General features: G+C 37.9%; 1 long non-coding RNA gene across 5 annotated transcripts in view; it reads right to left on the minus strand.

Moving 5' to 3' along the window:
- Positions 1–14,958, minus strand: part of LOC136098581 (uncharacterized) — a 55,260-nt gene extending 40,302 nt beyond the window's left edge. For 3 of the 5 annotated variants that reach the window (XR_011737471.1, XR_011737469.1, XR_011737468.1), the window contains exons 1-3: positions 14,797–14,958; positions 10,396–10,577; positions 8,898–9,140 (exon numbers count right to left, since the gene is read on the minus strand). This is a non-coding gene — a long non-coding RNA (uncharacterized lncRNA). The remainder of the gene's footprint in view (positions 1–8,897; positions 9,141–10,395; positions 10,578–14,796) is intronic. The other 2 variants (XR_011737472.1, XR_011737470.1) reach the window with 2 other exon arrangements.
- Positions 14,959–15,909: the final 951 nt, after the last annotated feature.

Consider the following 15,909-nt stretch of genomic DNA (forward strand, 5'->3'; position numbering starts at 1 on the left):
TCTCCTCCAATAATCCTCTTTTTCTGTTTGGACTATGTCTCCCATCCTTTTAAGCATGTTAAATAGACAAAACATTCTAAATTCAAGATTTCAACTTTCTTTTTGAGGAATTGAGAAGTTTTTCTTGTCCAAAGCTCAGTTGCCTTGCATGTCCTCTGCCTACATTCTGCCTAATTTATCATCCCTTTTCTCCTTGGTCTGATAACTATCTGTTGATTATTTTTGCTCTGTTAAAATCTCATATGAAGAAGACAGACTCGTCATTTAAATATTTTTGCATTAAAAAAATCGACCTTGCTTTGAGATGCAACCTACTTCTGATCATCTTCTGTACACTGACTCTCTTGATTTTCTAAATTAAATTTCTTGTGCATAACTGTTCTTTCAATGAAGCTTTTCCTCCCTCTCTTTTATTATTTAATTTTAAAGAAAGAAATTGAGCCAATGACATTAAAATATGTAATTTGGTAACTTTTAAAATTAATGTCTGCAGATAGACATTTCATTTGCTGAAGATTTACAAGGACATTATAAAACCATAATTGTGTAATAATTAGACAGTACTATAAACTAAATAAATATCAACTGATTATTAAAAACATTCATTGTAATAACAGTGGTTAATTCTCCTGAATGTGTTTTTAATAATAGTTTTACATTTAATGTAGGATGAATGACTTCTTAAAAGTAAATTTTGTGTGTTCTGTATTTTCCACATTTGGCATTAGGCCATTAGCACTAATGGGATTTGAATGGTATTGAGTTCAGGATAGCCCCCAAGTACAAATGTGGGAACCTTAATTAAGTTTTTATTAAAATCTTCAATTAAACGCAATGCTAGATTATTAAGATATTTTTGCATATTGTTTAATGTCAGATAGTTATTAAACATTTTCACAGGCTTTGGAAAATGGTCTCAGAGCAAGTTGATTGCTAAAATTTATTTGAAAAATGTTGATGATCGATTTTCTCATCTTGTGGGCAAGATTGGGTTTTAATGGAAATTTTCTAGCTAGCTGTGATGCTGAACTGGAACAAAACCTAATGAATAGGTTAGCAAGTAACAGACTTAACTTGCAGAAGTGAAGTTTGATGTTGAGAATAATGAAAAACTTTCTGGCCCCAAGTGGCATGAGATACTGAAGTGGCATAGACTGCAGTGGGAGTTGTGCAGCAAGAAAACTTGACTTTGTAGTGTGTATTCATAATAGCTGGCTAAGGAACAGTGAGACAATGAACTATTAAGGTCCAAACTGGTAAACCAGGTTTATTTGTGCTAATGTCACCGGACAAGTTACCATCTTACTATTTCTGTTTCATATTTTATGCAATGTGGATTATTCTGACTGTCCCTACATTACTAGGGAGGTGAATTAGTGCTATTAAACTCTTGAAAAGAATGAATTTAGACTGTGCAGCTCACAAATGAAGAAGAATAATTTTTATGCTTCTGTATGAGATGTCTGAACTCAGGGGAATTAGCTGTGCAGAAGCAAAATGCACAGTCCCATTTATTACAGACCGCATCAGAGGCATTGGAAAGGAAAATAAACTCAAGTACTAAGTGCCGTTACTCAGACCAGTTAAATCAGAACAACAGGTATCATATTATTGTGACACGAAACAAAGAAAAAAGAAACAACTATCTACTTGACGTAAAAAGAAGGCAAGTAGGTGATGGATTACAATACTGTTTCTCTGAGGTACAAACATTCTACTTTTTTCAAAAAAACTGACAAACTCAAGTTAGCTTTACATGAATATGTCAAGATAAAGGGGTTAAACCCTACGAAAGTCTTCCCTCACTGAGCTCAGAAAGTGCCTCTGTGTTGTCTCTCTCATATTTTTCCTAATCAAATATGTTTTTAAACTTCTTTAATGGTATGTTAAGCACACGCTATTTATTTTCTTTAACTGAGAGTGCTTCAGAACATCATCGTTTTTCACAAATTACAAAGATGTTCAGCAGGCAAATCTATTTATCTATTTATGCCGCACTCATTAACATGTTATCTGAGTGCCTAGATTCTCTGAAGCAGTTTGCAAGCAGTGGCCCCAGTTGAGTTCAGCGAATGCTGTGTAACAAATGACTCAACCCCAAAAAGCCAGTAGTCTCCACAGCTGCACGATAAAACAAGCTGCTGCACTAAGAATTCCTTTCTCTTTTCCCAGCATCAATCACAGTGCAAATGAGGTATTTCAGCTGCCCTGAACAGTGTAATAGTTAACTGTCAGGGTTTTCCTCTATTCTGGTTTCCAGGACACTTGCAAGTAAGCAGCAGAGAATCCAGCTTTAGCTGTGAATGTGTACATGCCCTTAAGATTTCCCAGTGATTAAGTGGAAATAGCTCTTGTTACAGCATTTAAAATTTTCTTTTTGAGAATTCAAATTATTTGAAAATTGTAAGATGTTCCAGCCTGGGGACAAGTGTGTCCTGAAGCGTAGATGTCAGAAAGGACAGTAATTATGAAAGTAATTGCAGTACGATGTTGGAGAGGGAGACTGTAGGTACTGCCTCAGTTGCAAGTGAAGTTTGCAAACAGACTTTGTGAAATTAAGAAAGTCAAATTAGACTCCATCTTACAGGACAAGATGCCCTTCTGTTTTAGACAAGAAAAATCACAAAAAGAATGAGGAAAGAACTCTCAACTATCCCAAATCCCTAATGAGACAGAAGACTGTTGAAAGATTATCATTATAAAATATGAGATGATGCTGTGGTTGAATTAGAAAATAGAGAAAGCTCATATTATATTCCAGGAAAGTGTAATGATTTGATGAACAGAGTTGTTAAAGGATAGTCTTTTTTCAATTATATGGTTTCATATTTTTTTCGGTGCTAGCAAGTATTAGAGATAGGAGCTGGCAATAAAATATACAAAGGTTTCATGCATAAATTAGTTGTATTTCAGTGACATATACAGTGATACATACCTGGCTTCACCTGTGCTGTTCTGACAGGCAAAATGCTCACTCAGAAAGAGTCACTTTTTCCTCTTACAGATAAGACAGGATAGCAAAGGATTCAGGAAAAGAAATAGAGTTTTAGAATATGTGTCTGGCAAACAGAGAACTCTAGAGATCAGCTTGTCCATAAACCTGTCCCCCAAAGTGTTAATATCTATGACAGATGTCTGTCTACATTGAACTTAAAGGCTCTATAATATCCCAGACTTCACTGGGACTAGCCCCCATCTTTCTTGCTGAAATTTAAATCCATTGTCTCTTTTTCTCTTCAGCTTTGACATGGAAAATGATTGATGTGTACTCAAATACCTGTGTCTGAAGACCATTAACACACTTTCCCATTAGCCTTTTCTTCTTCAGTCTAAACAGTCCTAGTAGCTTTCCTCACAGATTGCGACTTTTCTTTTTTTTTTTTTTTTTTTTTTTTTTTTAAGATTATTTTAATCTTCTGGACTGTATCTCAACTGAGGACACAAGGAAAAAAGTGAATTTGAAGGATTAGGATTATTTTAGACTACTTGAAACCAAATGCCCTTCTTGTATGGTGTTTGTTTTTTTTTTTTTTTAAGCATGACATTGTTCAATCATGTTTTGCTGGTCTTTTATACTAACTCATCTGGTAGATGTGCAAGTGTGATACAAAGATGAAATGATGTCATATCACATGAGAAACCCAGGTCAAATCTGAAAAGGACACAATGATCATTTGATCATTTTTCCATCTCTTAAACCCAAGATTCCCTCGACAGATTAAAAAAATACTTGCATGATCATTTAGATGGCTATTCTGTATTAAAATTCTACAGAATAAATAGAATGAAACAACCATACTGAGACAGAGGGAAAGAGTTTGACTAATTGGAACATACTTCTTTCCTTTAGGATTTGAAATAAGTCTCAGTAGTGTTGTACCTGTGGGAAAAAAGTGGACCCCTGCATTTTAAGTGAAAAGAATTAATTGAAGGCAGATATCAATCCAATTTTAAGTGAAATATCCCAATGGGGTAAAAATGTGATGAAGAAAACTAAACACAAAGGGGAAATTACAGCAGAATATTAAAATAGGGAAGAGGAGAATTAATAATGAGAAAAAAAATTAACTGAGATATTTCTTCTGTAGTATTGGCTGTTTTTTCCCTATTGATTATATCTTACAAGTACTTCTAGCTCCACCATGTCATGCATTAGGGGAAAGCAAGGCTTGCGACATATTATTGCTACTTGCAACGTCTGGTCCTTAACACATTCTTCTTTGATCAACAGTATGTCATGTATTATAGTGAAGCAGATTGCATAGTTCATCCTTACTGAACCTTCACCCTCAGGACATCATGTGAAAGGCAAATTCCATCTGCCTCAGAGAAACCAAAAATAATCTGAAATGTAGAAATAAACTCTTGCTGCTTTTGTAAACACAGATCGGACCTTTTTTTGAGCTGGTGGTCTCAAAATTTTCATCCATTTTGCATCACTTTGTCTCCTATTTTCTGCAAGTTTTCAATTAAGTACATGGGTTACAGCACAACCTGGAACCAGGCATAACATGCAGCAGGTACTGCACAATCTTGTTTCTGTGACTAGGTGGAAACTCTGTTACATACAAGTCAATCAACACTTTTTCCACAGCCCCTAGAACTGTGAGTTTCCTCTCTCTCTTTTCGCTGTTCAAAATTACTTCAGAAGTTTTAATATCAGAATTGCAGAGGAAATAGAGAGATAGGTGCAGGCCTGGGGTGAATGGAAGCCCTGATGCTTCTCTGCATCCTGTGTCGGTTCATATGGCAGGGGGGTGTGTGCCCCTCCACAAGTCTTACGGTCTCTCCTTAGGCCAGGCACAAGGCAGGGAGAAAACCTGGGTCTTCCCTTTCCTTCCTTGATGTCCCAGTGCTGACATGGTTCTGCTTCTCTGAGCCAGGTGTGTTGGGTAAGGTTGCCACTGAGGAATAGCAGGGAGCTAATGCTTTGCTTCTCCACAGAATATCCACCTAAACTGATCTGGCTTATTTTGTGTGTTGATATGTCAAGAACACTGACATGTGATGCAATGGCAAACATGAAAACAAATTACCACAGCATTGCAAGTTTGTCAGGTGAGCTGCAGCACTTATAAGTTGGGATGCTGTCAACCCATGGCAATTCTTGGTAATTTGACTTAGATTAGTTTTTAAACAAAATAGGAAAAATCAAGAACACAAAAAATACCTGGAAATCATCTGGCATATGATAAAATGATTATGTATCTGGGCTTATCTGTACAATAAAATCAAGTGTTAAACTCTCTTTTGCACTGAACTTGTACTCTGTACTGAACTTGGACTTAGCGAAGCCCAGTGAGTTCTTACTGTTAGATAGATGAGGTGTTAGAAAGTTATTTGCTTTCCCCACATATTCTTGGTCTGAAACCTGTTGCATTTCCTACACTTTTCATCACAGAATCACAGAATCACAGAATTGCAGAATGTTAGGGATTGGAAGGGACCTCGAAAGATTATCTAGTCCAATCCCCCTGCTGGAGCAGGAACGCCTAGATGAGGCTACACAGGAAGGCATCTAGGCGGGTTTTGAATGTCTGCAGAGAAGGAGACTCCACAATCTCCCTGGGCAACCTGTTCCAGTGCTCTGTCATCCTCACTGTGAAGTTTCTTCTCATATTTAAGTGGAACCTCCTGTGTTCCATTTTGTACCCATTGCCCCTTGTATTATCATTGGTTGTCACTGAGAAGAGCCTGGCTCCATCCTCATGACACTCACCCTTTATATATTTACAAACATTAATGAGGTCACCCCTCAGTCTCCTCCAAGCTAGAGAGACCCAGCTCCCTCAGCCTTTCCTCATAAGGGAGATGCTCCACTCCATCATCTTTGTTGATCTGTGTTGGAGTCTCTCCAGCAGTTCCCTGTCCTTCTTGAACAGAGGAGCCCAGAGCTGGACACAATATTCCAGGTGTGCTCTCACCAGGGCAGAGTAGAGGGGAAGGAGAACCTCTCTCGACCTACTAACCATCCCCCTTTCTAATACACCCCAGGATGTCACTGGCCTTCTTGACCACAAGGGTAGAGTGCTGGCTCATCATTATCCTGCTGTCCACCAGGACCCCCAGGTTCCCCAGCTTATACTGGAACCTGGGGTTGTTCCTGCCCAGATGCAAGACTCTACACTTTCCCTTTAATTTCATTAAATTTTTCCCTGCCCAACTCTCCAGCCTGTCCAGGTCTCACTGGATAGCGGCACAGCCTTCTGGTGTGTCAGCCACTCCTCCCAGCTTGGTGTCATCAGCAAACTTGCTGATAGTACACTCTATTCTCTCATCCAAGTCATTGATGAATATATTGGATAATACTGGTCCCAATACTGACCCTTGACGCACTCCACTAGATACAGGCCTCCAGCTAGACTCTGCCCCATTGACCACAACTCTCTGGCTTCTTTCCTTCAGCCAGTTCACAGTCCACCTCACTACCCGATCGTCCAGATCGCCCTCCCTCAGTTTAGCTGTGAGGATGCTGTGGGAGGCTGTGTCAAATGCTTTGCTGAAATCAAGGTAGACCACATCCACTGCTTTGCCATCATCTATCCACCTCGTTATGTCCTCATAAAAGGCTACCACATGCATAAGTGAAAACTACCATTCCCATCATTTAGGCAAGGTATGTCCTCAGATGTTCATATTGTTTCTTGAGCAAGTCTGTGGTAACTATTGTTAGGGAAAAGGAGGTACAGATTCAGCGGATTACTCACTGTGTGTATTCCTGATATCTAAACCTCCTCTGCTTCCCCTCTTCCTTCTCCTCAGTGAATGATGCTTAAACTGAAATGAACGAAGACCTGGGCAGTGTGAGAGGTTTCCTTTGAATGTGGGCCCCCATGAAGGCTTCATGTTAATACTGTACTTTTCTAGTAGGAGGAGTAGATTCTATTCCAGTAAATACGATTCAGCTATGAATTATTTTCATAACAGGAAAGAAAGTGATTAAAAAAGTTCAAGGGATAGCTTATGAATTTAAATGCTTTGTAAAAACACTCCCATTTGAGAAGAAAAAAAGGTGATAAAATGTGATACAAGCTCCATTTCAGTGTGTTTTAATGCAAGACTAATGTAACCTTTTTCACTTGAGATTTTACTAATCAATAGCTACATCAGCAATAAATACTGACTGCTTCGTTTAGAGCTTATAAATATTTACACACCACAGCACAAATATAATTTAATCTCATACTATATATGGTCTATTTTTAATACGTTAAAGGAAATAATGCAGTGCTTACGTATTTCAAAAATTTTAAATTAAGATTAATAAAAGGGATTAAAAATAATATTATCTAAGATTTTTAGAAATTTCCTTAGAATTGTGAGATGAAATAGCCTCTCTAGCAAGAGGTCTGTGTTCCATGATGTTTCTATAGAACCATGAAAGTTAAAAAAACCAAAATATTTCATCCTGAACTCAAGTAACTACAGTGGTAAGGAAGTTAAACATGAGTTTTGTTATATATTGTTCACTTCAAGCACATTGAACATTTTCTTGCTTGCTTCTTATGTTCAAAATGGTGCCAGCAGAAGCAATTGAAAAGCAGTCATTTGTATGATCAAATTCTGAATTAAAAAAAAATATCATGTCAGACTTAAGTGATAGTTTATGCACATTAAGCTGAAATAGAGCTGTTAAAATTCCAATCAATTTCCTATTTCTTTATTTGTCAATGGACCAATAACAAGAACACTGTTTTTTCCTGTACTCAGGTCTAGCAAATTAAGTTAAACAACAGATGTTGAACAGATGTTCTCATTATTTTAGCGACTGGTTAGTCCCTAAGTTGTTTTACACGACTAAGTGTTGCATCACTCTTTCTGTGACAGATAAAGTATCTGAAAGCATCAACACTTAAAATCTCATTAGCAGTAACACTTTTATGAAATTTTGATATGGTAAATGGACACATCACTTCTCTTTCTCTCTCTTTTTTTTTTTTTTTTTTTTTAAAGGCATATCAATGAGTTGGTAGTAGTAAATGTTTCCACTTAAATGTGACATTTGAAGACCAAAGTTTCCTTATATAATTTTATGTGTTACACTCTAATAAACACTGAACATATTTTTCTTCAGATTTTCCTTTTTATCAAGGTCGTAGAGACATCCTGAACTCATCATCATGGTGACAATTTATTATGTGAACTACAGTACAAATCAGACATTCAGCAGGGCTGCACAGGTTTAGACACTCAATACTCAGAACAACTATATGGTATTACCCAGGGATGAATGTAATTGCACTGCTAAGAGGTGAGCATCAACATAAAAGCATTTAATGAAGGATTTAGGGTCTCATTAACACCTCATCACCATGTCCTAAAATATAAATCTGCACCTTCCGTTTAAGATTTCTTTTACTGTAACCTTTCTTTCTGCTAGATACCAGCCATATGCTGTCCAGTTCCTGCAACTGGTGACCTGTTGACTTCCTAGAAAGTGGCCTGACTCAGTTCCTGCTGCTGCTGTACCAGCTGTGCACATGGGCAGAGTATTTATGTCTGGTTTGGCATCTAGACATAAGGAAGAAATTTTTTACAATGATGGTGGTGAAACACTGGCTGTCCAGAGAGGTGGTAGATGTCCCATCTCTGGAGACATTCAAGGTCAGACTGTACGCAGCTATGAGCAACCTGATCTAGTTGAAGAAGTCCCTGCTCATTGCATGGGGGTTGGGCCAGATGACCTTTGAAGGTCCCTTCCAACCCAAAGTATGCCATGATTCTATGATCTTGAAGAAGCAGTGGTATCTAATAGCAAATTCTCCAGCAGCAGTTACCTCCAATCACACTGCACTTGTCATTGTAGCCCAGAAAATACGATTTTGTCATGAGTTGTAACAGGTCCCAAGATTTGTATTGCTCCAACAGTGCAGGTCTTGGGCCTTATCCAGACTTACTGTGTCCACAGCTGTGTTCAACCTGGTTTACCAGCTGCTGGGAGAAGCAGTGTGTGTGCAATCTCCTATTTTAGCTTCACTCTGTGGTCCCCAATATGGTACCATCCTGACTGAGGTAGGGAGTCAGCAGGTGACAATCGGCAGCCCTTGAGGTGAGATGGGGTGGGGAAAGGCCACTGTGCCACTCTCTGGTTTTAGCTGGGAACTCCTGGGAGGGAAGCTGGAGTTACAGGCAAAAAACACCTGAAAAGAAACACAAGGAGATCGCAAGACAGGGGAGGAAAAAAACACCATCACAGACACAGTACACCTCCCAGAAGAAATTCTAAGATGCTGGCAACTTGTGGCAAATCCATTTTTCTAGTCTTTTTTGGAAAGACTGAAACCACCAGCCTTGTGACCCAGATAAACCCTTTAAGGGTAAAAAACAAGCAGAGAAAAAGGAGAGAGACTGGTGAATGTTTCTTTTGTAACAATTTTAACTGTGTTACTAGTTAAGTTTTTTTGTTTGTTTGTTTGTTTTTTTGGTATTAATTTGAACTATGACTGTTACTAGCATTGTAACTGGACTCTTAAATAGGTTGTTCATATTTTAGTCAGGACAATAATAAATTTTTGTATCCATACAGGAGGATTTGTTCTCCTTTACCCATAATAAGATTTTGGTTATGCAAGTACTCATGGATACTCTTTTTATTCAAGAATGCTTTTCTCATCTAAGAGATGTGGATACAAGTACATTCATGTCATGACCATAGGCACTGATGCAAATTTGTTTTTATCCAACATTGCTGATTAATTTTTGGGTCTTGCATGTCATAATCACAGAAACTTGAGAGATCTACTTATGGATGTTGACAAAGGAATCCCATACATGTCAATAAATCGTTATTCATGCCAGGTGGGGGCTTTGATGCACATGCAAGTATTTTCTTCATATCAAAATTCCCATTTAGGCAACTCTATCCCAGGAATTTTTTTTCTAAGACCCTAATTATTTTTTACTGTGTTTTGTAACCACATAGCAACAATTCTACAGCTTTTAAGCATACCATTATATGTACTGGTTTATGTACTCAGTATTTCCTGCTTTATTTCATGCTCAAGTAACACCATTTCAGAAACTTCTCCACAAATTGTTCAGGAATTAATATGATAATGTACAATTAACCCTTTTGTTAATAAAAAGTAGAAATGACTGAAAAAAATATTCAGCACTTCAAGATCAAACTTTAGGTATAGTAATAAAGTTCAAAATAAAAACGTGTTGCAATTACAAAATCATTGGTTGAATCTGCAATTCTTTTAATCTGGGATTGTCCTACACCTTGTTCAGTTCTAAAGATTACTGAGGATAAAATACTGTAAAGGTAAATGTCCTCTCAACACACACAACTCCAAAACAAGGCATAGTTTTTAAAGTCAGCTGCTGTCAACTGCCCAGAGCCAAAAAAGCCAGAACATAAATGATCTATTTTCAGAGAGATTTCTCAGTTACCTTTACATCTTTCAGCCTCAGACCATCTGTGCCTATAATCTTGCATTTCTCCCTCTGGCCTGTGGCTGCTTTACAAGGCTTAAAAGGAAACTGAAAGTTTGCAACCATTAATTCTGGTCGGGGGTTCAGTGGTTCCCTTGGTTTCTCTTTCTGTCTTCCTTTTTGAGTTATTATGACATTTCCTGTTAAAAATGTAAATTCTTATGTTATATGAACCAGAAAATACAAAACAAAAAAGAAATTACACTTATATTACAAATATTACACAAAAATATCTAAAATTAAACTTAAATTAGCCACGAACACATAAGCGTGCTTAGAAATGAAGCTTGATTCCCTTTAATATTAATTAAAGAAAATACATCTCCAATAACTACAGAAATGTCATGATCTGTTTCAATGTTCAAGCTGTTTTGAATAAACAGGTAATGGAAAGGACTACAATGTGGGAGAATCAAGTGAATAAATAGCCTTTCTTGCTTTAACAGCGCTAAACCAGTAACTCAATTGTGTGAAATTCTGGAAAGCACAGTGCATGTAACCATGGTTGCAGAGCGTTAAAATCCAGCTCTGCTGTTGGGTTCTGGGAGACAGGTAGTTTTTCTGATGCCAAGTTGCTGTGTCACACGCAGACAACTGAAGTATGATTTAAGAAACAATGTTCATTAACTTGTATAGAAAAAAAGGTAATAAAATGAATTTAATGGATGTTAACGTCCAGTAGATGATTGAAAATGATTGAGAACACAAACCAGAGAAAGATTTGCTGTATCTGACATGTGGGTCACATACATGTTATTTGGCAGTAGCCATCTGCAGACTAACAGCTGAATTAATGTCAGAAATTCTGGCAAATGTCAGTGCAAGGAAAATTGTTGTTTTAGCATGTGACCTTCCTTTGTCTCAGTTGAGGGAATATACATTATCTGGGTGTCCCTCAATGGTACAGCATAGACAATTCAAGCAGAAGCAATGGTAACTTTCTTTTTTTGACAGAAGGATATCCCAGGATAAGTTAAAATCCGATAATTTTTTAGGTGAATGCACCAAGTAATTTTCTGCCATTTTAATGCTGTCACTTGGGTTTACATTCACCTAACTTACCAAGGGCATTAGCAGAGAAAATACAAGTAATGACTGATGAGAAAAGGAGAAGGAAGCAGTGCTTTGGAAACCCTTTCAACAGCCAGGAAGTTTATGGTAATGGTTCTCAGAGTTTTCATTAAACTGACCTCCTCTGAGAAAGCATGCATTAGCGAACAATTTACCGTGCCTTAGGTACCATTTTGGGGGAGAGAGTTCTAGTGTAATTACTGCTCTCCTGCTCAACCAAAAGCTAAAATGATCGATGTTTTTCAGCCAGTTTCCTTCTTGGATTGGTCATAATTATTGTGCTTACCCTTTGACCAAGGGCACGAAAAGGCTGAAGCTGTTCTACTAAATCAGACAGAAACAGGTGAAATAAGACCAATGAACCAGAATTTTTTCCTTTCCTACTCACAGGCACATACATCTACATTACCTAAGTGGCAGATGATGTGTCTGTAAGACAAAAAAAAAAAAAAAGAGAAAGAGCAGAAAATCTCATCTGCTTGTGTATATTTCCCGTGTATGTGTTTTTCAGTATCTCTGTTTCAAAAAACAAGACCCAAACCTAACCACAAGTCAGCTAGACTTCCAGAATAAAACCCAGCCCAGCATGCTGAGGGTGGAAAATGCTCCCCCTTTGAGAAATGAATTTCCAAAAGAAATGGGGAGGCAAGCACTTGGGGTTATGCATGTTCATGTAGTCTGAATCTCTGGTGCATTCTCATCTTTCTCTTGGCACCTGAAGAGTTGGCATGATGACTCCACAGAGGCTGCAGCATCTTGCTGTGTTGTTTTCAGCTGTGCTGCAAATTGTGGTGGAGCAAGCAGAAAAATTGTACTGGTTTGAAGACTGCATAAACTAATTTTAGAACCAACTTGAAAAGGAAGGATGATGTTTACAGCAAAAAGGTTGTGTTGTTACAGTTTTCCATCATAAACACATTATAAATATATTTCACTATGATTTTTGCATAAAGGAAAATCTCATTTGGTGATGACCAGGGCTACAGTAGAAAAGGAGACTGTAACAATAATTTCTGGTGAAACCTGGTAATTCTGAATTGAGAGAGGCCACTTTCACTTGTAAAGAAGAAATAAACACAAATCACACAGAATATGGATCATATTGGTAGTAAGAACACCATGTACTGATGTTTCCTTTGGTGCTTCTGTTTCTCTTCTTACTCTAAGCTTTGTTTATGAGCAGTCAATAAGAGAGAAGGTCTGTGACCCTCTGGACATATCTAGATCTTCCTGTCCTTTAACCTCTTCCACTGAATGCCTCTTACAGGGCCAATGGATGCTCACAGGGCCCTTTCAGTTTGAAAAGGCTTTACAGATATTTAAAGAGTTCAGAAGATACAAGAGCTTCCCCTCAAAAATATTAAATACTTCCAAAGTATCTACAGGTTATGGACTGACTACTCAAAAATAATTACATATTCATTTATATATCTTGCATGCCTATTTATTTTTTTCAAACTAGTAATTTAGGAAAACATCCAGAATATATTTTAGAACAGATGAAGCAAACACGGAACACCTTTTTGTTGTTGTCTGCTTCAAGACTTATGTTTATATTTATATAAGGTATTTTATTTTGGTTTGAGGAAAAAAAAGATGTTTGGTATTTGAGTGGCAGCAAGTTGAATTCTACAGAAGGCATATCAGAAAAATAGAATTTCCACACTTTCCACATACCTAATCTCAAATACGTAAAATGTATTATTCATCTCATAATGACTTGTGACACTACATGTCACATATAAACCATACATCAGGTGTCCTAAGTTCCTAGAGTATCCAGAAAATTGTGAAGTGATGATTACTCAGACCTAAGAGCATAATTTTTTAGAGCTTGCACTGAAGACTACACTGCCTGAACAGCATCTTTCTGTATCGTCACCTCATGTGCTCTGGACAGAAATTGCTTCCTCATTCCATGGTTATCGTGACATAAATTTGGTTGTTTACGCACTGAACATTTTCAGGCTAATACGCTGACAGTGTAAGCAGAAAGGTTTTGAATGTAATGAAATACTGAATTTCCACTCATGCTATCCCTTGGTCCTGACTGCTTTACAATCATATACTGTATCATACAATGTAATTAACTGCTTTTACTCCTCTTTCGATAGTTTATGCACTGTTACTTCATTTATTTTTGAAAACATTTTTCTAATTTCATAATTATAAAACCGAATTACTGGTTCTCACACATCTAGAAAAAAGGCTTGCAGGTAATTTTTTAATTAACAATAATTAGTTGATGTTTGTGTGGTAGTCTGCTGAAAGCATAAATGAAGTGATCATTTTATTTGTATTATCATATTACCGATGGACTAACATTTAAATTCTTTCCAGAGAGCACTGGGAAATCTGACTCTATTTTCATTTTTTTCGAACATTAGGGATGTATAACAAGAGTTAACTGGTCGAGGAGTTTTTTTAATCTTGCTCCTGAAATACACGCAAGTCAGGATTGAAGACGAGACATATAACGACATATAACTGCTTTTGAACAGAGATAAGTGCATGAGCATCTGAATTTAGCTGTGTTTGTTTTAGGACACCAATAGAGAAACCTGGTGTTTTCAGTACCCTTGTGTTCCACAGCTTTGCTTGTTAATCCGTGTCTCATGAGAAAGAGAGACTTTCAGAATATAAGCTGAAACTACTGGTAGGCCAGCAGGGATCTTCTGTATTACATCTTTGGGGATTTACAGTCTGGAATACTCTTCTCATCTTTGTAAATTTTTTCTCATCAGATGGCATAGGTGACCATTTTCTTTTAAGAGGTAACTACTACAGTAAAGTCCCTTTTATAAAATAATGTACCAATTATTTACATTACTTAAACAGTCTGTAGAAAATTGAGACTCATTATCCTTCCTGTCTGAGGACAGTCAAACCCACAAATCCTTAGGAAGGGTACAGCTTGCATTCTCACAGCTATTTTGCATGTGGATAAGACCAGCTTCTCCTGCTGGAGTTATGCTTTGGCACACTAATAATTCAGAGTCCTCTGTAAGAGAAAGGTCAGCAATTGAGGGAACAACACCAACAAACCTAAACCTGCATAACTAGTTTTTAGGAATTCACCAGGGAGGGAAGACACCTGGTTTTGAAAACCAGGAAAATTATATGTATCTATCCTGTACTATGGCACTAAACAGTACCTGATGGGGAGGAGCTGAAGTGCCACCTGTGCCTGTTTCCTCTGTTGCATATGTGTGAACCAACACAGGCACATCGCAAGAAGCAACCAGACACCACAAATGCAATTGCAAAGAGCAAATTTTTTTTAGTTACCTTGCTGCTGGGGGATCTCCAACGTAGCACCTAAGCTCCCAGGCAGAGGTGACACAAGCAGGGATGCAGGCACTGCAGAATTCAGCCCTGGTACAAGATCACTGGGCCTGCTGTGTTTGCCTGTATTTCAAGGCTCCAGGAAGGTGCAGACTTCTGCTTTTTCTCACAACAAAGCAGAAGCATAATGATAAGGTGACTTAGAGTTTCTCACAGGCCTATGTTATCTAACACAGAGGTTCGACTTGGCAAGCACACAAGGTCAGTAAAACAATTAGTGTGATGTATGTGCTTTTTCTATGCCCCAGCTGAGCGTTTTTACAATCAGCCTCCTCACCATTCTTGCGCAATTCCCATAAAGCATGTGATGTTCACTCCAATAAATTGTGGTAAGTATTTTCAGAGTAGGCTCGTCATGTCAAGCAAACCCCCAAGCAGAAGAGGAGTACGTTGCTACTTCATCTGTGAATCCTGAAATATGGAGTGTGAGACTTGTTCTGAGTTACCCAGCACAGCTACAGCTGAAGTTGTGGCAGAGTCAAAAGGGTGCTGGAGGTGCCTGGGCATCCTGCTTGCTGCTCTGGAGCAGCTTGATTTGATTACCACCACGAGTCTGCTCTGACTGTGACCGTGATGTGGAGTTAGATCTTGATTGTGATTTTTGGTTGATCTTAAGCTGCTCTGCATACTTTTAACAAGTCTGTCCCTTTGGAGTTCCTCTCTGGTGTATTCGTAGTAGCTCTGAGATAGTTAGCAGAGATCTACTGCATTCTGGCTGCAGGGACCCTCTTAGGGAGCTCATGGTTTATGTTTGCAGTGATTTGAAACACTCCGGGGCACAGTGCTAGGTAGCTCTAGGTACCCTGATAACTTTTAATGGTAAATATCTATCACGTGTAGGTGTCTCTGGAACAGGCCGTAGCTGAGGAGGGTTTTTTTGAGCAGGATTGCTAATTTTGCTTGGAGCAACTGAATTTATTTATTGGATCTGCCTTTTAGTACTTTTCATCTAAGTTTGGTACTTTGTATTTTAAGATGCTCTAAGGGGACATTAGATTTTTGTTCAGGTAACAGATGAATCTCTTGCTATTATTCTGGTAAAGCTATTGAAATGAC

The sequence above is a fragment of the Patagioenas fasciata genome, chromosome 2 (genome assembly GCF_037038585.1).
Source record: "Patagioenas fasciata isolate bPatFas1 chromosome 2, bPatFas1.hap1, whole genome shotgun sequence".
NCBI lineage: Eukaryota > Metazoa > Chordata > Aves > Columbiformes > Columbidae > Patagioenas > Patagioenas fasciata.